This window comes from Peromyscus maniculatus, chromosome X, assembly GCF_049852395.1.
Source record: "Peromyscus maniculatus bairdii isolate BWxNUB_F1_BW_parent chromosome X, HU_Pman_BW_mat_3.1, whole genome shotgun sequence".
Classification (NCBI taxonomy): domain Eukaryota; kingdom Metazoa; phylum Chordata; class Mammalia; order Rodentia; family Cricetidae; genus Peromyscus; species Peromyscus maniculatus.
In genome coordinates, this window is record NC_134875.1 from 70,454,457 (window position 1) to 70,478,948 (window position 24,492).

At 34.5% G+C, this 24,492-nt stretch overlaps 1 pseudogene; it reads left to right on the top strand.

Moving 5' to 3' along the window:
* The first annotated feature begins 20,835 nt into the window (after positions 1 to 20,835).
* LOC102926177 (large ribosomal subunit protein uL1m pseudogene) lies at positions 20,836 to 21,805 on the top strand (annotated as a pseudogene).
* Positions 21,806 to 24,492: the final 2,687 nt, after the last annotated feature.

The window sequence follows — 24,492 nt, forward strand, 5'->3', positions numbered from 1 at the left end:
ATTGTCATCCCATATAGGAAAGTTTCATTTAAACTATATATGTGTATTTGTATGCCAATTTATGTGGATGACAGGTACTTTTAGGTAGGTAGCTGCCAATATGATTCCTTTTATAATTTTATTTGAAAGAATCTTGTGTTAACTGGTAGAAAGGAGTTTTGCTGAGCCGAACAATAACTTCAATTTATTATATAACTTGACCTACCAATTTTAGATCAATGTGATATTGATGGTTCCTCTACAATATTATAATCTAAAAAAATCTAAAACTCATACCCATGTTTTCCAATGCTGTATTATATATAGAAATTTCTAGGGGAGATATTTTTCTTACAATAACAATATGAGGCAGGATAAACATCTTTCTGTGTACATGTGGATAGATTTTTTTCAGTGCACTCTTCTAATGTAAGAACAATGTTTATGAAAAATTTTAAATGGTTCAATGGGCCATGTTAATCATATACCAGTCTACAAACTTATATTTTCTCCTTGCAAGGGCATTAAAATAAAAAAAAAGCCATTTAATGATATTGCAAATCTCTATGGTTCCTAAAGTATCACTTTAAATTATAAGAAATCTAATTAAATTTTTTTGCCTTTGTCTAGGAAGTTCCTCTTCATTGTTATACACATTTTCCTGAGATTCATTTCTCTCCCTGTCTCTTTTTACTTTCTGGCCTGGGTTTTCCCCATTAAGTTGGTATTTGCATAAATGTACTACTCTTTATTTTACACTGTTTTAGAATTTCTGTTTTAGGAGTCAAAAAGAGGTATTCTAATCAATCTAGCATATTATGTAGTAAGTACCAACAATTTCTACTTTAGAAAAATATATTTTTTATTAATTTTTACTAGAGAAAAATGTATCTGATGTATATCATTATTTTGTTTCTGTATGGCATCAGTGTGTACATATCTATATCAAAAAGTAAAGGTAGAAACGTATTAAAAAATTAACCAAGCAATCTTTGAAGAATCAGCAAAGAAAAAACAAATCTCTAAGCAACCATGGTATAATTAGACCAGTTTTGCTCATATTACTCACAAGTAAAAAACACTTTATGTACTTAAGATATAAAGACCACATTGTTTTACCTTGCATTTAAATCTTACTTTCCCTGGGTATGAAAGATAGGTAAATAAATATAGACTCTGGCTGACAAGCCTGATGACCTCAGTTCATTTTCTAGAAATTATATATTAAATGGACAGTTTCAGTTCCCAAAAGCTGTTCTCTTAACTTCTATACATGTGACACGAAAGAGTCTCTCTCTTTCTTTATAAATAAATAAATAAGGGCAAAAATACTTTCTCAGTTTTGTAAAGCACTAGCTATTCTCTTGACTGCTTTAGTGTTGTAACACAAGCATACATATATGTATTTTAATTCATGTTGTCTGTATTAAAGGTAATTATTCACAAGATTTTGTTATTTTTAACATTTATACTTCTCTCAGACAGTTTCACCTCCCTCCCCTCCTCTCAGCCACCCCTCACCTTCTTTCTCCCCTAGATCCACTCCTCCTCTGTTTTCCTTAAGCAAATTGCAGGTATCCCAGGATATGAACTGATCAAGGCAAAATAAATCACAGTAAGACTAGGCACAAAACCTCATAACAATGCTGGACAAGAAAAAAACAGTAGGAGGAAAAGGATCTCAAGTGCAGGCAAAAAAGTCAGACACCACCCACACTCCCATTGTTAGGAGTCCTACAAGAATACCAAACTACACAGACTTAAGATATAATATACAGAGGACCTAGCTCAGAACCATACAGGCAACCACGTTTGTTGCTTCAGTTTCTGTGAGTCCCTGTGAGGCCTTCTTAGTTGATTCTGTGAGCTGTGTTCTTGTGGTTATTCACAAGATTTAATAGGACACAATTGCAGTTTTCAGAAACTAAACTTTACTAACTGTATAATCATTTTCCTATTATTTTATACATCAATACTATATATCATTCATCTCACTAATTTTTGCTTTACACAAAAGGTTTGCACTTATCACAGCCTATACTCTCAGTGCTGCTGTCTTTATCTTTGCCAGTACTCTTGCATAGTATCTATAATTTAGTCCAAAAATTGAAAAACTAATAGCAATCTTGTTTTAAGTGATAACTTTCATTTATTTTTCATGCTTAATTTGAGTATCCTTCATTCTCTTAGTGTACAAATAGTCAAACTGAATTCAAGAACTTCAGCACCATGACTTCAAATGAGAATTTGATTGAAGGCTTCTTCACAGAGAATATAAAGGGACTAGACTAAAATTATATAACAAGCAACATCGATGTTATGTTTAAATGAATGATCTCAGTCTCATTTTATAACTGACTAGGTTAAATTCATACAAAAGGAATTTTATACTTAGCTGTCATGTGAAAAATGGAAAAACCTGACATAATTACCATATGCTAAAAACTACAGTAATGATATTAATTTGAATTTTGTTGATTTACAATGAATCTTTAAAAAGATTGTGACTTTGCCTTCATGACAAAAAACATATGAGTTTAGTATATAAAATTAGAACAAATACTTATGATGGCAAGAGATTTTGTTTGCTTTCTGGATCCCAAAGTCAGAAAAGAATATAATCATCCAAAATTATGACCTGATAAATTAAGACAAGATATTAAGAAAATACTATCTAAGAAGTTTCTTGATACTTAAGTATAAATATAACTTGAATTTTGATTAAGGAATTTGAACCTAATAGCCTCTTAATTAAAGATCTGTAAATTCAGTAAAAGAATACATTCTGAGCCTGAGATTATAGGTATCCAAAGGGTTTAGAACACTGACAGTATAAAATAATCTCTTCCAGACTTTTGAAGAGTCAGTCTTACCTCTCTGTAGTAGTAAGAGTATAGGAATAAGAGACAGCTTGATAACTATAGAAGCTACTATTCTGAGAAGCTGTTATGAGATCTAGGAAAATCTCTACACTACCTATGTATCATAGTTTTGAGTACTAATTTTGACAATTATTTTATGAATATTATGAATAAACAGTGAGTTAATAACAGGACTTTGTTCATACTCATTAAAAAACCTACAACATAATTTTATATTGGCTATTTTGATGAACCATGAGTTAAAAATTCTAATGTTCATTCTAACAAGCATAATGAGGAAATCACTTTTACACATTTCACTGTTCAATATGGAGAAATGTCTTGATTTTATTAGCATTTTAGTAAAAGAAGATGCGAGATGTCATATAAAGTACATTTTTTTTTATGGCAACCATGATCAGAACTTTATCCATGCATTCTCTTTGTTCTGAGTTTCAAGATCTTAAAGCATTGGTTTCTTTAGTGGTAGTTGTTTTAAAAGAAGCACTTATTTTCCAATTCAGACTGTTGTCCTTTTCTAATCACATATTGAAAACTTGACAGTGCTATAGGAAACACTCTAATTTTAGGCAAGGGATGCTTTTCACTTGTGAGGATTCTGACATTCAGTTGTTCTTTAAAGTATCAAAACTAAAGTATTTTATGCATTTAGTAAAGTCATTAAATAGGAATATCAAAGCAGATAATTTTAAGTGTGTGTTTATGTGCACATGTCTGTATTTTACACTCTAAAAATATGCCTCCTACCAGAGAATTTACCTTTAGGACTTATGCTTTGAATGTCATTCTCTTTTCCAACTAGTACAGGGGTGTCTAATATGCCATTTCTATATTCTAATTTATGTCACAAATGACAAGAATACCTAAAGATTCTCATGTATCTATTTCTATTTTCATATTGTCTCAGGGACTCAAAATTCCATCACTTAACCAACTTTAAACTACCAATAGTTTAAAAACATGTTTAAAATTGCAATGCAATCATAGTAGCTGTGCTTTTACATATCAAATTATTCTTGACATCATTAATCTTTATAACATGCTTGAAAAGGTTTGACAAAGAGACTAAGAATTACATACCTAGGTTGTTATAATAACTATCTTGGCAGTCTCCTTTACTATTATAACTTACTGGATAAGTATAAAATAAACTTACTTTTTAAGCATTTAAATTATTTTATTTTGTATATCATAATTCTAGAAAACTTTCTATATTTTTTGAAATTGGATAAATAAGTTTTCTTTTAAATATTTTTGAAATGTATAGGATCCTGAATCTAAGTCATACTTCATTTACACATGGTGAGCAGCTCTATTTCTTTAAATTAAATTAGATTAAATTATCAATTTAGTAATTGATGTTTGTCCTTAAATGTACTAGTTCCCCTTGGAAAAATTATTCACTTCTTTATTTGGACATATATCACTCTCATATTCATATATTCTTTTTAGTTACAGATGCTATATTTTTTTCATCCATAGTTTATGATCAGAATTTTTTCTTGGACAAAATGAGGCAAACTTCTTTGGTACAAAGCTAGAGTGAAGCACTTATAAAGATGCCAATGAATTCAACTGTATTCACAGTTTGATGGGAATGCTACTGTATTTAATAATTGAATGTATCTTGACATGTAGATATTAATGTATCTATCCTCACATACTTTCATCATTCTTTCCCAAATAGAAAAAAAGCAAAACATCAAAAAAAGTAGTTCCTAGTCCATAGCTTAAATTTATGTAGGCCATTTTTCTACTCTAGTTACTGACCAATATGAAATGTGTTTTGTTTCATGTTGCAGCTTTAAGTTATTTCTGGTTCCTCAGATAGCAGTTTCCAACCCTTCAGTATGGAATGAAGATCATCCAAATTAGTTTAAATTGTAGATTAAATTAAAACTAGAATATGGCCAATTAAATTTCTTGATTGCTTGCTATGTGCCAACACAGATGTTAGTATAATTTATTCTACTATTTATTCTACCTAATTTACTCTCATTATACAATTTAAAGATATGTATTATTATTTCCACAAATGTACAGATTCGGCAACTTTAACTAAATAATCTGCCCCGTGATATATTATCATTAAATGGAAGATCCTGTGATTCAGTTACCAGTACTCAATGCATATGCATTGAAATATGTGATTCTATATTGTGTCACAGAAGGTTTTGCTAGAAGATAATGAAGATTGATGCATGTTATATAACATTACACATTAATTTGCCAGAGATTTCTTGATTTAGCATTTTTCCTTTTCCTCACTTATGTCGTTCCCATAAATACTGCTTATAGATGAACAAATTAATTTGACTGTGATTTCATAGTGATGCTCAGTATAGTAGTAGTGTTTTAAACATCAGCATAACTATAGGGTAAAATACAATTAAACATCACAGACCAAGCTGGCAATGAAGCATTTAAGAAATACAACTATGCCCTATGAGGACTCATAGCTCAGTTCAATGTTGTTTAAAAATCTATACATGCTGCTTGCATCATTATATATTTCTGTGTTTAAATCCTGTAAGTTCCCAGCTTTCATAGTGTTCAAAAGTATTATTTTATGATCTAATCTACATGGGGTATAAATGCTTTAAATTTTATTTATAGGTGTAAATTTTTATAAATTTAATAGCAACAAAACCTCCACACAGCACCTTTGAGTCTCCTGAGGCATGAACACATTAACATTTAATGCCTGAACAACTAAATTCACCTATATAGAAAGCTTGAATTATATTAAGGAACAGTATAAAGCCTATTAAAGTGAGATGACTTGTGGAGGTCACAGTAATGGAAATGTAAAACTTTAATGCTAGGACTGCACTTTGATTACCAAACTTTATTAATGAGACAAATTGAATGATTCTGTTATTCTTTATGTTTCCAAGAAGTAGCTTGTATTCATCATTGAGCTGTGATTCAGAATCTCTTATATTGTTACGTCAGGTGTGAGAATGTATTTAGAAATATAATGCAACTTAATCAAGTACAAATAACTTTGAGAAAATCAGTATCTAGGTCTTCTCATATTTAAATATATAACCTGTATAATTTAGTTTTGTAAATTGTAAGTTGTCTGGGTGAGAATGGTTGCTAGACCTTAACTTTATAAATAGTTGACTAGGACAGATTCTTTTTCTTGTGGATAATAAAAATGCCAAGAATGTTACATTTACTTTCATAATGAGCTATTTAATAGAATACAAACAAGATTCTTCTGGTTTTTATCCTGAAATAAGTACTTTTTAATGGCAGAAACTTTGCTAGTTAGCAATTTGTATAGCCCTGCACCCTTTGAGGTTAATAGGATAGTAAGCTGATTCATCTTTTTTAAAAAATAATTAAATTCTATCATTATGGATCATTTAATTTAGAAAATAGGAACAAGGAGAGCGATCTAATGTCGCAATAAGTCACTAGAAAATTATTACATTTGCCTCATATGGCTTGTGCATAGAAAAAAGGCAGATAAGAATACTACTTAAAATTCCACCTGCTACACATATAAGCTGGTGATTTTATGCATCCAATGAAAATAAGTTAATTTAAGCATTCTTTCTATCTCTAATTTTTTGGAAAACCTGACTACTCACATCTTGTGAACAAACTCATACTTTAGGAATACAATTTAGCAATAATTAGCTGTAAAAAAAACCCTATTTCTGAGATCAGGGCAAAATGGAAATTAACACAGTCTATTTGAAGAGGTGCTTTTACTGTTTTCTTTAAATACACAATGCATAGTAAATTTAAGTAATGAAATCAAAATAATTATTTTATTATGGGCCAAATGAATAAATAAAAAATCTACATCTTTTAAAATATAACTTTCAAACCAGTAACAGAGTTTACACAGCTTTGAAACAAAAAGGAAAAGATACCCCCTGACAAATCTACTCTAAACATCTTCCTTATTGCAATCATTCCTATTTCTATAACTTTATCTTTGTAAATCACTCTCAGAATTATAATTGAATCCCAGAGTTGTGGAGCAATTATAATTTCATCCTTCTAAAAATATTTTCACACACAGTTTATCTTCTTGTTCTTATGGGGCTCCTTGTAAGGCTGTCCGGGATATTTCTTCTGCCCTTTGCAGATAAGGAAGTAAGCTAATTGATATGAAGTGAATTGCAGAGAGCCTAAGCTCATACTTGGTAGAAATAGGAAGTGAAGGGTTTTTGACTCTGTCACCAACATTCCTTATAACTATGGAAAATGTTTATGTAGGTTTCAGACTCATCACCAATAAAATATTTACCCAAGGTGAATTAGATGGTACCTTAAACTTCTCAAATCACACAGTTCTATGATTTTTCCCCTCTTAATCCAATATTGTTTTTACTATAACTTTTATTTTGCATGGATATTTTGGGGTGCATATTTCCAAATTTTTATATGTAGTTCTAAAACATGCTACAGAGAAATTCTTTATATATGCTGACATTTTTCCTAAATGACATTTTGTGCATCTGTGAAATATCATTATCTGGATATTGATACTGACATTAAGAACCAGTCATATTCATATTTCTCTAATTTTACTAACACTCACTTCTACAGCTATGTATAATAAGTACTATCATTTGTTGCCACACAAATTTTATATATTTTTATTTTACGTGAATGAGTGTTTCTCCTGCATGCATGCATACCATATGCCTGCATGGTATGTGCAGAGGCCAGAAGAGTATATCAAATTCCCCAGAATTGCAGTCATAGACCATTTTGATCCACCATGTAGCTTCCTCTGCATGAATAACAACTCCTCAACTGCTGAGCCATCTCTCCCATAAGTTGTTATCTCTGCAGGTATACATTGCTGCAACCAAAATCAAATATTAATTTATATTTTTCTTTTTAAATATACCTTTGTCAGATTTAGCTATTATATTAACACTTATAGAATGACTTGGGAAGTCTTCCACTTTCTAGAAAACATTTTTAAAAATTGTATAAATTTGGTAGGATAGTTCACAAAAATAATCTGGGCCTTAAAATTATGTCTTGGGGAGACTTTAAAATATAAATTCAATTTATTTTATGATTATGTGGCTACTTTGATAATTTACTTCCATTTACATAATTTATGGTAGTTTATAACTAGAGAATAAGGACATTTAAGTTACCAAATATAATAGCTAAACATAAAGTTGATTACAATACAATTTTATTACAACTATAGTGTCCATGGACTTTGTTCTACTTTATCCTAGATATTCTTGATTTCTATATCTCCTTGTCTTCATTTGTATTTTGTGTTTGATGTTTGTTCATTTGTTTGTTTTGAGACAGGGTTTGCTACTATAGCCTAGACTTGCCTCACAGTCATGTTCAAACTACTTTTATCTCCAAAATCTTGGAATTAGACCTATGAGCCACCTTGTCTGGCTTTTAGGAGTTTATGTGTAGCACTTTTAAAAAACTACTTATTTCATATCATGGATCTTATCTAATTTTCTTTTTAAAATCTTGCTTATTTTTCTTTTTTTTTAAAGATTTATTTATTTATTTATTATGTATAAGCATGTATGACTGCAGGCCAGAAGAGAGCACTAGATCTCATTACAGATGGTTGTGACCTACCATGTGGTTGCTGGGAATTGAACTCAAGACCTCTGGAAGAACAGTCAGTGGTCTTAACCTCTGAGGCATCTCTCCAGCCCAAAATCTTGCTTATTTTTCTATTCATGGGTTCCTGCACTTAATTTGTTGTAGATGTAGTTTGATCTTCTGAGAAAGAAGATAAGACCAGTATTTGAAAACATTCTTCATTTGCAGTGTAATGACTTTATGCTATGAAGTTCCGTCTTAGCATTTGCAATGTAATGATTTCAGGCTTTAAAGTTCCTTTTTAGCATAGCCTCATTCTAAATATTTGATATTTTTCAATTGCTTTATTTTTTATTTTATTTTTATGTCTTTAAGTCTTATTTTTGACATGATTGATATGTTTGCTGTAAATCGTTTCCCTTGAATGTTTAGTTATTTCATGTTTACTGTATATAGTGACTACATACTGTTTTTGGTCCTCTGTCACAGACTTAGTTTTATTCCATTATGTCCAGAGGACATAGAGAGTATGATATGTAGGCAGAAATTTTCCTGTGTCCCTCAGCTGCTTGGTCCTAAGTAAACACACAGAGGTTTTATTAATTACAAACTGTTTGGTCTGTGGCTCAGGCTTCTTGCTAGCTAGCTCTTTCATCTTAAATTAACCCATTTCTATTAATGTATGTTTTTCCATGTGGCTGTGGTCTCCTTGGGAGGCAGGCTGGCATCTCCTCTAGCTCCACCTTCCTTCTGCCTGTATTGTTGTTTGGATTTCCTGCCTGGCTCTTTGATGTCAATATCTGAAATTTTTTTAAGACATAGTCTACATAAGGTATGCCTAGGTTAATGAATGCCCTGTGTGCCTTTAAAAAATATTATTATCTTTTTGATGAGTAGAATGTTTTATATTTAAATTAGACATTGCTGCTTGATGTTACAATTCAACTGTTGTTCTTTTGCTGTCTTTAAGCCCTGTATAATAGTTGCTGACAGAGTTTGTTTAAAGCCCTATCACTTGGGAGGCAGAGATTTGTAGCTGAAGCTCCCCTGTGTCCCTCCTGGCTTAGGGTCAGGACAAATCTCACTCACCAACCAGTCCTGCAGCTGTTTAGACCCAAGTAAACTCACAGAGGCTTATATTAATTAAAACTGCTCGGCCATGAGTTCAAGCTAACTATTGACTAGCTGTTACACTTAAATTAACCCATAATTCTTATTTATGTTTAGCCACGTGGCTTGGTAACTTTTCTCAGTTCTGCCTTCACATCTTGCTTCCTCTGTGTATGGCTGGTGACTCCTGACTCAGGCTTCCTGTTCCCAGAATTCTCTTCTCTGCATCTCCTGCCTATACTATACTTCCTGCCTGTTGGCTACTGGCCAATCAGCGTTTTATTTATCAACCAAATCAGAGCAACACATTCACAGCATACAGAGTGATATCCACAGCACTTCCCTTTTTCTTTTTTTCAAAAAAAGGTTTTAATTTAACATAGTAAAATTACATATAACAAAACAATTATCAAGCAAGAATTACAGTTATGATATCTACTCTATTTGTATTTGGCAAAATTAAAGAAGATATCCTATTTATTCTATATTTGTGAGACTAAGGTTTCATATCTAACTTATCTCTTATCATAACTAAGAAATTTTAACTATCTAGTCTTCAACTATATCAAAGACCTTAGATGGATATAATATTACCTAAGCAAATAGGAAATGCATTGTAAGCAACCTCCAAAAAATCTAGAATGAAAGAGTCACTATTTCTCTCATCTCTTTGGCTTTTACCCCTGTATTTGGCTCTGTGTTTCTTATTTAATAAGACTGTCTTGAAGTTCATCTATAGAGATCCATCTGTGAGTTCAAGGCGACACTGGGAACAGAGCCAGGCATGGAGACACACACCTTTAATTTTAATACTAGTTAACCATAAAGATCTGGAGGTCTGTACAGACAGAAAGGAAGTGATAGAGCTGGGCAGGAAGAGGAAATGATGTAGCTGGGCAGAGAGAGGAAATGAGATGGCAGAACAGAAAGGCATACAGGTATGAGTATATGCCAAGTAGGTCTCTTTGGAGACTGAGTTGTCAGTAAGGTGAGGTTGTGTGTGGCCTGTCCTATTTCTCTGATCTCTCAGTTTTTCACCCCAATGTCTGACTCTGGGTTTTTATTAATAAGACCATTTAGCAGTTCATCTTACATCCTACTAAATTTGTGTCTCCTTCTCCTTCCAGATGATCAGTTTTTGCTTTTTACTTTCTCAAAAACTTTTGTATGCTGTTTATATACCTAATATCTTATGTTTACCTGGACTAATGCATTTCATTTATTCATGTTTTTTATCTCCAGCAATTTTCTTTGCTCTGAAATATCCATTGCTATCAGTTGATTATATTTTCTCATTCTACTTTTGATTGTTTGGTTTCTTAGTGTGAGTGATGATTTATATTTTTATTATAATGTTTTTGCTGTTATGTTAGAAAACTGTAGGTCATATCTGAACAATAATGAAAGACTGATTTATTTTATTTTATGGGTTGTGTGTTTGTATGTATATATGTTCATCACATGAATGCCTGATGTCTACAGAGGCCCACTAAGGGTGTTGGATCTCCTGAAACTGGAATTACAGATGATTGTGAGCCTTATTGTAGATAGTTGTAACAAAACTAGTGTCCTCTGTAAATAGCAGCAAGTGTTATCTTTCTAGCACCATATTTAGATCTGTAATGTAGTAGGTGGACTTCTTCCTTGTCTTAGCCTTTCTTTTTGTGCTATGACTCCAAATCATTTTGATTTTTCAAAGATTATCTATGATAATCAAACTTACAGTTATGTTAGTTTTCTAGATATACATAGATAAGTTTCAATTAGGTAGGTAATCTTCAAACACTTCAAAGACCCACAGAATATGGCATTTAAAATGTTTTAAAAACTTAGACTTTCCTGGATAATGAGACATGTCTGCTCCTGGTAGTGCCGATTTGCTTCAAAGAGGAAGATGGGCATTGAAGACACACTCCATATGGAGTTTATCTTCTTCTTGGCAGAACTGGACATTTGGGCAAGAAACTGTTCATGTCTGACTGCTTGGCAAAATGTTATATAGACTGGATATGCAGGACCCATGGAAAAATGACCACTAAAGTTTGTCAAAACAAGGCAAGATGGTCCTTCAAATTACTGCTTCACAGAGGAGACTGCCAGACATTCTGCAGGACACAGGCAGAATCAACTGAGAAACTCTATGCCTATAGGCTGAAGATGGATGTCACAACATTACAGAGGAACTTTGGGTGACTGTCCAGTAAGCAAGATGTCTCTGACATTCTAGATTTTTGGAAGTTTCTTACAATGCACTTCCTGTTTACTTAGGTAATATTATATCCTTCTGGGATCTTTGATGTAGTTGAAGACCAGATAGCTATGATAATAGCTTCCTTTAGTCATGATAAAAGATGAATTAGACATGAAACTTTAGACTCACAAATATAGGATAGATGATAGAACGTTTCCTTTAATTGTGCCAAATACAAATAGACTAGATACTGTAACTGTAATTCAGCTGAGACAAGATGGAGAAACCTTTACCTTGTTACACTGCAGAATAGCTATTACTGTGTGCTTTCAGCCAGACATAGAATGATAATCAGAAGCAAAAAGCAGAGTAGAAATGCATTAAATTTGGATAAATATACTTTAATAGTAGTGCATGCAATTTTTAACCTTAAAACATACTAGAAAGGGGACAACCAGCAGAGATGTAGAGGTAAATTCATGGTATTGAGACTAATTTCATAACCAATGGAATTATACATTGTAATAAAGAAAATTTTATTTCAAGAATACATGATTTTTTCAGTTTAAGAAAATAAACCAGTGAAACATCATTATGCATGACAGCAAAACTTTCAGAAACAGAAGAAAACATTTTCTGAACTGGACTTCATCAAAATGAAAAGTTTGTTGCATTAAGAAATAATTTCAAGAAATTAAAAAGTCAAATTATGAGTCAGATGAAAACATCCTCAGGTCATATATTTAATAGGGTACTATTTTCCAATTTATAGAGAGTACTGCTAAAACTGAACAGCCAGCAAGCAAACAATTTAATTAAAAATGAGCAAAGAACTATAGACATCTCAAATGAAGTTATTTAAATGACTGTGTTTGTACATTTTTCTCCAAATGTGACAAATATCTTAGAAAGTCATTTCAGTAGAGAACAGGTTTGTTTTAGATCACAATTTCAAAAGATTAGTTCCATGGCTGCGTAGTTGTTCTACTGTTCGGGAGCTTTTCTGAGGTGGAACATTGTGATAGAAAGGATGCTAGAGGAAGTTTTCTCACTTCATAGTTACCAGAAAACAAAGAATATAAGGAAAAGACCATGGTGAAATACAGCTTCAAGGATCTGTTCATACTCCCTTGCCTAGTTCCTAATCCAGGCCCATCTCCCAAATTATCTCCATTAACTGAAGAGCAAATCATCAATATATTGCATGAAGATAGTCCATATTCATGTCATAGTAAGTAAGACACACATGAAAAGGTTAGTAAGATTAGTGACATCATTAGTTTCTAAAACAGGAATCAATGAGATTCATTTTCATATCCACCAGAGTATTAAAGAAAATAAGAACAGAAAGTATCAAGTGTTAAATGTAGAGGAAAACAAATCTTTGTCTGTTTTTTCTGGGAATGCAAAATGTATGGATTCCATGCAAAAACATGTCAGTACTCCTTATTTTTTAATTTTTTTTGTTGCTCTTTTGGGTTTTTTTTTTCTGTCTTTTTTTCCAAGATAGGGTTTCTATGTGTAGCCCTAGCTGTCCTGACTCTCACTCTGTAGACAAGGCTGGCCTTAAATTCATAGAGATCCACCTGCTTCTGTCTTCCAAGTGCTGGGATTAATGGCCTGCACCACAATTACTCAGCTCAACACTATTTTAAGGGCCAATATTGAATTATCATATGGTCTGACTATTCTACCTCTAAGTTTATATATCCAAAATAGTTGAAAACAAGATCTCAATGTGATACTTAAGTGACAACACTGAATGTAACATTTTTAGAATATGTAAAAATAGTGTGTGTCCATAAACTAGTCAATAGTTATCCAGACTATGAAATATTTTTCAGGAATAAAAAGTAAGTATAAAATGAGTGATGTGTGCTACAAAGGGAATGTATTTTGAAAACACTGTTAACTAACATAACTTGGATACAAAAAGATACATATTATATGATTTCAATACCTGCAACTGGTAAATTCTTAGAGATGGAAAATATGATAGCGATCACTAGAGCCTGGGATAGGGAGAAAGATACCTGTTGTTTTATTCTTATAGTGATGGAAAATTGGGAAATAGAAAGCTCCTGATGGTTACATAACAACAGGAATATCATAACAAACTACATATTTGAAAATTCAAATTTCAAATTTTGTTTTGTGTATATCGTATAACAGTGTGTATTTTATAATAAAATATTTTTGGAAAAGCACTTTTATAGTGATATTGTATGTGTCAATCCACATGTCCTTCCTGTACTTTCTTTTCTAGCAAGTCCAATTCTTTCTCAGCTTCAGGTGATAATTCTCTTGGACTATTTAAATCCTTGTCACCTTCCAAGGTTTTGCACAAATTACTCAGTTCATAATTTTTTACCCCAGCAATAGTTCATAAATGGGAAATGTCTCCGAATAGTCTTTGAAAGTCATTAAGAGTCTGTAACCTATCTCTCTTAATTTGCCCCTTTTGGGGTATAATTTTTATAGACCTATTTTATATCCTAAATAATTAATAGGACACTTTGATGCAAATCCCCAGTTTACAGATAGTGTAGACCAGTTTCTATTTCAATAAACCACTGGAAAGACACAGAGAACTCACAGAAATTTGTTATAGATGTGTTTCCAGTTTATTAAATATAAAGGATGTAAATTGTAATCAACTAATTGAGAAGCATACAGATTAGAGTCTGGGAAATAAAAAAAACCTCAAAGCTTCCAATAATTATTGTTTCTCCATGGAGCCAGTACAGCATTACTCACCCAGCAGGAGAATATGAAAATACACCTGGAATCTTGCCAGAGTTGGTAGTGGTTCTCCATCATAGGAATGCTTGATCATCTTTGGTGTCATCTGCATCCAGATCCTTCAGAATATTTTAGCTGATATCAGTCAAAAAACAGAAGAAGAAAATGAAGAAATTGATGATGATGATGAAGAAGAAGAAGAAGAAGAAGGAGAAGAAGAAGAAGAAGAAGGAGAAGAAGAAGAAGAAGAAGAAGAAGAAGAAGAAGAAGAAGAAGAAGAAGAAGAAGAAGAAGAAGAAGAAGAAGAAGAAGAAAAGAAGCTGAATTACAAATAAAAAAATACTATTTTTAATACTTGGCTTCTCCCAAGTTTTCTAAGCAAACAAAGGAAGTTTGTATTAAGCACTGCATTTGCAATGTTTTAAAGTTATCTTCTATAATATAAGAACAAAGGCCAGACCCTGCACTTAGGGCAAGGTTAAGTTAAGCATGATGCAAATCTTTATAGTAGCCTAATGTTCCTACATGATTTTAGCCTCTACTATATTTCTAATTGATCATGTTTTCCCCTTGTTTATACCAGCCAAACTGTTATTCTCTGACCATGCTGAGCATGTGGTTTCAGCAGCGCTATTGCTTCTCTTGCTTGGTGCCTATAGTCTATAATAATCTACCCCTGGAGAGCTACATACCCTTATTTTCTTCATGTCTATGATCAAGTATTTTTTGATCAATTAATTTTTTGACCAATTATATGAAGTGCAAAATTAGCACTCTCTATTTTTGTTAAAAATTTATTAAAGTTTATTAAATTTGAAATATATTCATTGCAGTAATTATGTGTTGTCTTTTTATCTACTACTGTAATTTTAAGTGCTTGAGTATAGCATTTGTTTTATTTTTTCATATTTTTGTTTATTTGCTTCTTTCTTTGGGGGACCAGAGAGAAGGTTGATTTACTCTTTTTATTTTCAACAAGACTCAAGCAAGAAGTGTGGAACACATTAGATTCTGATACTGTCTAAATTTTATATATTTCCCAAATTAACCAGGCCTGGTATTGCGGGACTGTGGTTGTGTTACTTGGGAGGTGGAAGAAAGTTGATAACAAGGTCTTCTGCTGTCTAAGCTACATAGCTAGCTTTAAATATTTGATTACAAAACAAAAGATAAATTATGAAAAAAGGGCTAATGGTAGAACATTTTCTGTCATGCACGAAGTGCTAGACATAATCCATATTCCTCCAAATAAGAAGTTCTCCAAAGGACTGTATACTAATTGTGTTTTCATCCATTGGGTTATTATTAAGAAATTTCCTAGAATTTAAGAGCTGTAGCATTCATGAACATCTTCAGGTACTGAGAATCTGCCCCCTAGTAAGGAATTGGGCACATCTCAATCCCTCCATCTTTTTCAACATTGCTACCAACATATGTCCTAAACATGATATGCATAGGACTAAAAGCATAGTGTGAATTGACCCTACAGTAGAATCTCCTAATATGTACAACAAAGTAAATCTCTGCTCTTTATAAATTAATTATCTCTTCTGTTTTCTAACACTAGTAAATTGGCAAAGATTCTTAAGAATATTCATTCAATGAATGGATATGAAAATGAAAAATGAGGCTGGCGAGATTTCTCAGTGGGAAAGGACAGTTGCTACCAAGACTGATGATCTGAGTTTTATCCACAAGACACACATGATAGGAGACAACTGACTATTTCAGTTTATTCACAGACTTCTACATAAATGTCCACAGACAGACTGAAACACACACACACACACACACACACACACACACACACACACACACACACACCAGAAAAAAAACAAACAAACAGAAAAACAGAAATATGACAATTACTTTTTGGAGTGATTAGTAAGGTGATAGGAGAACCAAAATTCTGCACTCTCATGCACTATGTGATGTAAGCCACTCAAGAAATAGTAGTAAGTGCTACTGATAAGTAGACAATGTGAGAACTGATATATGAAATCTTGGATTTGCCAAATTTGGGGAGCAATGGCAACAGTGACAAAATGAATAATGACAGGAACACTAGTGAGACAAGCAGCAAATGTTAAAGATAAACAGTTTCATGTTTGAATGTGAGAATTGGATCTTGAGGATAGAATAATAGCATAACAGCAGAATATGTTGTCTTTTCTATGGGTGATGAAGAGTACAATTTAATGATCAAGACACAATTTAATGGTTTATGTCAGTGGAAGATGATTATGTTGAATTATGTTGTCCATGACAGATAATGTAATAAACAGGAAAATATATTCACGCAATTTGGACACAGTAAGCAACAACTAACAGCAAACACTACTAGGTGGGCTTGGTGGCATATGACTGTGAAGTTAGCAAGGAAGATAAAAGGAGGAGTATCAGTAGTTCAAGGTAAACCTCAGCTACATAGTAATTTCAGGGCCAACCTGGGCTACATGGCATCATGTCTCAAAAATAAAAAAAAACCTACATGAAAACTCAACCACTAAATTAAGATAACTTGATTACTTTTTAAAAATTGTAATAAAAATCATGACAGTAAATATAGAAAGCAAAATAACATTAAAAAGTGCCAACATAGCAAGAATTTATTTTCAGATATCTTTAAACTTTAATTTTTTTCTTGAAATTTTGAATTTGGATTTTAGAATTTAAGTTCCCACCATTCATTGTATAGAATAGCAATTTTCTCTGAAATTAAAGCCTTCTGTCTTATAGGGAAGCTCGTTTAGACACATATCTTAATATTCTTTTGTTGTAAAGAGACCTCATAACCAAGGAAACTCTTTTTTTATATATTTTTATTTTATAATTAATTTAATTTTACATATCAGCCACGGATTCCCCATCCTCCCTCCTCCCACCCCCCATATCCCCCCCAATCTACCCCCCTTTCCCACCTCCTCCAAGGCAAGGTCTCCCCTGAGGAGTCAGCCCAGCCTGGTAGATTCAGTGAGGCAGGTCCAAGTCCCTCCTCCCTGCACCAAGGCTGAGCAAAGTTTCTCAGCATAGGCCCTAGGTTCCAAAAAGCCAGCTCATGCACCAAGGACAGGTCCCAGTCCCACTGCCTGGGGGCCTCCTAAACAGTTCAAGCTCACCAACTGTCTCACTTATCCAGAGGGCCTGGTCCAGTTGCAAGGGGTCTCCTCAGCTATTGGTTCACAGTTCATGTGTTTCCCCTAATTTGGCTATTTGTCTCTGTGCTTTTTCCAATCATGGTCTCGATATCTCTTGCTCATATAATCCCTCCTCTCTCTCACCGATTGGACTCCTGGAGCTCCACCTGGTGTTTGGCCATGGATCTCGGAAACTCTTATAAGAGAAAACATTTAATTGAGACTTGGTGTGAAGCATGGTGGCACACAGTCAGTTAAGGGGCTGGAGCAGTAGCTAAGGGTTCTATATCCAGATATGCAGGCAGCAGGAAGAGACAGCCACTGGGCCTGGCTTGGACTTTTGAAACATCAAAGCCCACCCCTGTGTGACATACTTCTTTCAACAAGGCAAGTTTCAGCGCAGCCAAGCTAGGACAGTGAAGGAAACAATGGAAAACAGAAAGCTGGTGAGGACTGAACAAGAGGGCCATGTTCTAACCCCAGCAGGCACCAGAATTTGGCAGGTTCAGCCAAGTGGTTCTGGCTTTAGAGGCAATGATACAAGAAAAGGGTTTATAGAATCTCCTTCAACTACTAAGGAAAGCTAATCAGGCCAGGCATGTGGCAGGTGTGTACCTGCATGGCCCAGAAAGGCCATTCGGTGTGGCTGTGAAGGTGAAGCTTGGATAGCCTTGGAGTCATGGGATACCTAGTGAGAAAAGCTCCGAAAAGGGAGTGAAACCAGCCCAACACAAAGAAATGTGTTGCAGTCAACAAAGCTGAAAGGAGTTGGAGATCTGCAGAGTGCTTTGATATCAGACATGGAGATTCAGAGCTTGGAGTTTGCCCCGCTGTTTCTTGGTCTTGATTTGATCCAGTTCTTCCTTTCTAAGCTCCCTTTCCTCCATTTTGGAATGGTAAAATTGAGGACTCTCAGATCTTTCTCTTCCACCATGTCTGCCTGTATACAGCCATGTCCCACCCTGTTGATAATGGACTAAACCTCAGAAACTGTAGTCCAGTCCCATTTAATGTTTCCTTTATAAGAGTTACTGTGGTCATGGTGTCTCTTCATTACAATAGAAACCCTAACTTAAGACAGTGACTAAGACAGAAGTTGGTACCAGGATGTTGCTATGACAGACTTGATCATGTTGTTTTGAGGAGGATTGTGTGAGGACTTTGGAACTCTGGCCTAGAAAAGCCATTGGGTACCAAGAGTTCAGGGAGCTGTTTTTTAGGAGCTTGGAAGACAAGAATATTGAGAACAGTGAAAATGGTGGAAGCCTGGCTTGTGAAATTTCAAAGGGAAGGAAAGCCTCTACTGGGCCTTTTCAGTGAAGACTATGATATAGCTCAAGAATCAGCTGTGAATAAGAAGAGAGTAGAATCATTGAGGTGAGGTCTTATGGAATGTTCCCTTAGGTTCAGCACAGAAAATCTGGGGTTCAGAAGTGGCCAAGGTTGTACCTAGTGCTGGCACCCAAACGTAGTTCTTTGAGTCACTCAGGTGGTACTATTTTTGAAGGCATGAAGGCGTCAGGGAGAGCAGCTGAGGCATGACACTGTGTGGCAGAGCTGAAGTCTTTGAAGAGTGCCAGGAGAGGATATTGCTTCAGCAAGGAATCCCAGCAGTTTGGACATGCCAGTGCCACCAAAAATAACAGCAGCAGTGGAGAGGAGCCAGGCAGAGCTTACAAGACAATCTGTTTGTGCTGCAGAAAGCAGAGCTGAAGAACTGACTCAAGCTACTTTGGTGGAGCCCAGAGGATTGTAAGTGGATCCCAGATAAGTGTACATTGACTTATTTACACTGTTGAAAGTAAGACTTGCTTTGTGCTGATTGTGACTGTGCCCTGATTCTTCCCCCTTGAAGTGAGAAAGTATTTAATTTGTTTTGTTATTTTACAAGAGCCCATAGTTGATAAACTTTGAATTTTAAAATACTTTGGATTTTAAATAAGACTTTGGATTTTTATAGAGACTGAACTTTCAAAGTATTTGAATTTGTAAAGACTGGGGGAGTGTTTTCTACTGTGATATTAATATCAACATGCCACCATAGGGATAGATGAGAAAGGAAAGGTTCTAATGAAAGTTATGTATTTTTGTGTTGAGTTGACAAGTGGAGATTTGTACTGGCTAGTTTTATGTCAACCTGACCCAAACTAGAGTCATTAGAGAGAAGGGATCCATAACTGAGAAAATGTCTCCATAATATAGGGTTATAGTCAAGCCTGAGGGGCATTTTCTTAATTAGTGATTCATGGGAGAGGGCCCCACCCAATATAGGCAGTGCCACAACTGAGCTGGTGGTCCTGGGTTCCGTAAGAGAAAAGACTGAGTAAGCGTATGGGCAAGGCAGTAAGTAGTACCCCTCCATTGTCTCTTCATCAGGCCCTGCCTCCAAGTTTGAGTTACTTCCTTCATTACTTTTTATGATGAAATGATGTTTGGAACTGTTGAGTTAAATAATCCCCTTTTCTCCAAATCTGTTTTTGGTCATGGTGTTTTATCACAGCAATGATAAACCTAACTAGGACTGGTAGCATCCTTAGTTTTGTCTGTTGTTGGTTTCCTGTCTTGGGGGAGCAGATATTTATTCAAGTCTCCCCAGAAATAGTGCCATACAACAATAGAAATGCTAGAAATTTTTCATTATTTCTGAAATGTACAAATAAAAAGTTCATAGTAAAATTTTACTATATATCTTGAATTGTGGAATTTTGACATGTATACCATATGACTATTCACTAGTAAAAAACACAGTCCTTGAATCCTGAAGAATATCTCTAGTAGATGATTCACATTGTCATTAACTTTCACTTGAAGAATTATGATTTTCTGTGGTAACAAGTTTTGAAGAAGTCAAAACTTGAAAGCCACCATCTGCTTTTCTCATTCTAACTCTGTGTGTGTTCTCTAGTTGCTGAGTTTACGTTGCATCCTTTGAACTTATGGTTTGGAGAAGTCTTTATACTTGATATAGTAGGAATAAGACAAATTTTATTATGATCACAATAAAAGGCCAACAGTTCAATCCCCATAATAAATAATAAAGGATGATCCCTAAATGTGAATTTTAAAAGACAAATTAAAACAAAACTAAAGTGAATTTTACTTCAGTGAAGAAAAAATACTTGATAAAGAAATTACAAGATTTCAGTAAATGGTAAGCAAAGATAAAATTTTAAAGATAATACAAAGCAATATCTAAGAAATAAGTTTTAGAGTATAATCTGGAATAGTCAACATGGCGGCCACCGTAAGTTGCATTGGTAGATTCTTGATAGAACATCAAAGCCAAATTCTTTTCAAGGTGGCTTACCAGACATCTCTTTACCCTTGTACTATAAACCTTCTCCTATCTTATAGACATTTTGCTGCTGCTGTTACAAAGCCTGCAAGGAAAATTCTAAAAAAAGATGCTAAGGAAAAAACATCAGATGAACAACCAGATGATAGAGAAAAAATGAAGTCATGTACTTATGTGGAAAATGAATTTAAAGATGATGTCTATTTAAAATGCTTATACCCAAGGCAGATATATGAAGTGGAGAAAGCTATTCACTTACTTAAATTTCAAGTTCTGGACTTCACCAATCCAAAGCAAGGTGTTTATCTCGATGTAATGTTAGACATGGCATAGCAGAAAAAGAAAAAATGTGGAGCCATTTGCGAGTGTTATTAGTTTACCATAACCCTTTGTTTCAGAAGTCAACAAAGTTACTATATTTACAAAGAATGCATCAGAGATTATATAGCAGAAGATAATAAAGATTTTTTTGCAGGAGGTGCTGATCTGCTTACAAAGATCTTAGATGAGGGGGTTGGTGTGGACTTTGTGTAGCTGTTCCAGCAATAATGCCTGACCTTAACCCATTAAGGAGGAATCTGGACAAAAAAAATTTTCCAAAGGCTACTTGAAATTCCACTGGTCATGGCATAACACAAATGTTTGAATTATTTAAAACTGAAGAAGAAATTATGGAATATGAATAAAATCAGAACTTTCTCAGCACCAACATAGCAATATTGTATATGTCAAGTGACCAACTAACTGTCAATCTTCAAGCAATTACAAGCAAAGTCTATAGGCACAGACTATTGAAACTGGGTCCATTTGTGGTTTGAGCTTCCTTCATAGTTTAATCAGTGAATATTTGCTGCTAAAAACTGACTCATTACTGCCCACAGAAGTAGAAAAATACAAAGCTGACTAAACATGCTGTTTTGATTAATTATTGGGGGCGGGGAGCGGATCAAGAAACAACAGAGAAGTTTATAAAACTGTTCTTTCATGATTTTTGGATCATTATATTTAGAAGTAAATTTTGACACTACTTTTTTTTCCAGTTTCAAACAAATAAACAAAAAAAAGCTTTAAGTGGTCAACACAATGGATATTATTATTTTCCTAAATGATGCAATGTACTATGCTAAAATAGCAATGATATTAACACAAACTATGATCAAACCTCCATTTCTGCAGCATATTTTAGCAGGGAATTTACAAATCTATTTATTTACTCATTTTTAGAACATGGGGTTTCCCTTAAAAGATAGGAGTTACACTTAAATATCAAATTCCACAGTTTGATAATGTAAAACCATTCCTTTCCTTGCTTCCTCAGGGAAAACTTAGGCTACAGCTTGTGTTGTGGCCTAAAAAGAATCCCTGCATTATGGTTCTAAAGAGAACCTGGCTTCTCTATTCTCTTTGTCATATGTTCTATGTTAAACTAAGTTACCAGCCTTAAAAGATAATAAGTCAAGAGTTTTCTTTTATTCAGAGAATTGCTCTAGATCATCTCAGGAGGATTTTGCTCAGGGAATTATTCTTTTTGTTTTTTTGTTTTTTGTTTTTTGTTTTTTTGAGACAGGGTTTCTCTGTGTAGCTTTGTGTCTTTCCTGAAACTAACTTGGTAGTCCAGACTGGCCTTGAACTCACAGAGATCCACCTGCCTCTGCCTCCCGAGTGCTGTGATTAAAGGTGTGTGCCACCACCGCCTGGCAGGGAATTGTTCTTAAGGCTATTAATCCTGAAAGTTGAGTGGGGAAAGACCAAATCCATGATTGTCTGATTAAAGCAAACTTTATTTAATACTGGGCAGGAAGATGGACATTGGCCTGGTCCATACCAGGGATTGCCAATGAATGGCTCTGAATTAGGTTAATCAGGTATTTATAAAGGCAAAACCCACAGGCCTGTGATATTTCCTGCCTTCATCCAATCAGAATCAAAAATACATCTTTCCATATATCCTGCCTATGTATATTCTGCCTACATGTTATCAAGCACATCCTATGCAGTTGGGGAAACCAACCACGTTTACTGAAATGAAAATAGGTAACTTACTATCTTACAGGAACAGCCCCCAGCATTCCAGAAGTTATCTGTGTGTCATTCAGCAAGTGGGGCTTTATAGGTTAGCTTTAACCCTCATAAGACAACTTTTTTAAGAGGCTCTTCTGGTCTCCTTCCCTAATGTCTCTCATGGCTTCTATTTCCTTCTCTTCCACTTGCTCTTACTCTTAATGAAGAAGAGCTCCCTCCCACATTTTAAAGGCAAGCTTCTCCTTCCTTTTAAGGGCCTATCATGTTTAGATCCCCATATATTCTGCTGTTTCTCTGCACTGAGATCTGAAGGGAATTTTGGTCAACTTTCTTTCTGTGTAGGGGGGAATATAGGAGGAATTTGCCTGTCATGTTGTGCTTGTGTGGATGCATATCATAAGCCAAATTACAAAGCAGGTTTTCTCCTTTGAGTATCTAGTGGGTATCTAGTATAAAACTTACCTTATAAGATTTGGCAATAGATGTCCTTACCAGCTGAGCTATCTCAGCCCTATCCGAAATTCTTTGATATATTTCCATTACTGGGGAAACAGGATTTGCCTGCCCCTACTGACACACCTCCTCCAAGATCATAGCCCTTAATCCTTCCCAAACAGTTGAAACTGTAGACCAAACATTCAAATATATTAAACTGTGGTGGTCATTCTCATTCAAACCACTATGCTGAGAGAAAATGCCATAATGAAAGAAATAATTTTGTTTTCGGTTTTGTTTTGGTTTGGTTTCATTACTTTGGCTTATGATTCCAGAGGGATTAGATTCCATCATGGTGCGGTGGCATAACAAAGAGTAACAGGCATGGCAGCAGGAGTGCTGAGAGAGAAAACTGGAATTGGGGTGAGGCTATGCACTCTCAACCCCAAGCTCAAGTGACATACTTCCTCCAGCAAAGCAGGACCAGCTCACAGAAAGTTGCCAACAAACTGGTGATCAGATATTCAAATATCTGAGCCTCTGTGGAGAGCATTCTCATTAAAACTGCCACGCATGTCTTTTGCAATGGAGGTTGTCATTTAGTAACATAGTAGAATGTGCAGGCTTAGAACTTCAGAAAAAGTGTGAGAAGCCTAAGTTCATCAGAGAATACATTTGTAGGCTTTTTTTTCACTGTTTAAAAGAAAAAGAGATATGAAAGAATGAAAAATAAAACTTAGGGCTCAGAAAAGCAGGCAGACTGCATGGCAGGCCCCCTTAAGTGCTACCTGATGGGGTTCCATGCTGTGGTTACTGCAAGCAGCTGCACTGAGAAGGGCCTTCTGGAAAGGGAAAGCACATTGTCTCATTAAGGGGATAATTACTCCTCCCTTCTACTTAGCATGTCTTCTGGTGCATCAGATTTCCTGGGGATGAGGGAACTCCTGGCCAGGTGATAGAAAATTCTAGCTGGATCAACACTTAAAAGCATCAAATGACAGTATGCAATGTCTTTGGTAGTTTGTAATGTCAGGTTTGTGCTCAAGGGGAGAAGTAGAGCTCACTTTCTATGCTTTGAACCATGAAGAAGTAGTTTTACCTTAATGAGCATCAACAAACACCAGATAATCTCCTCCT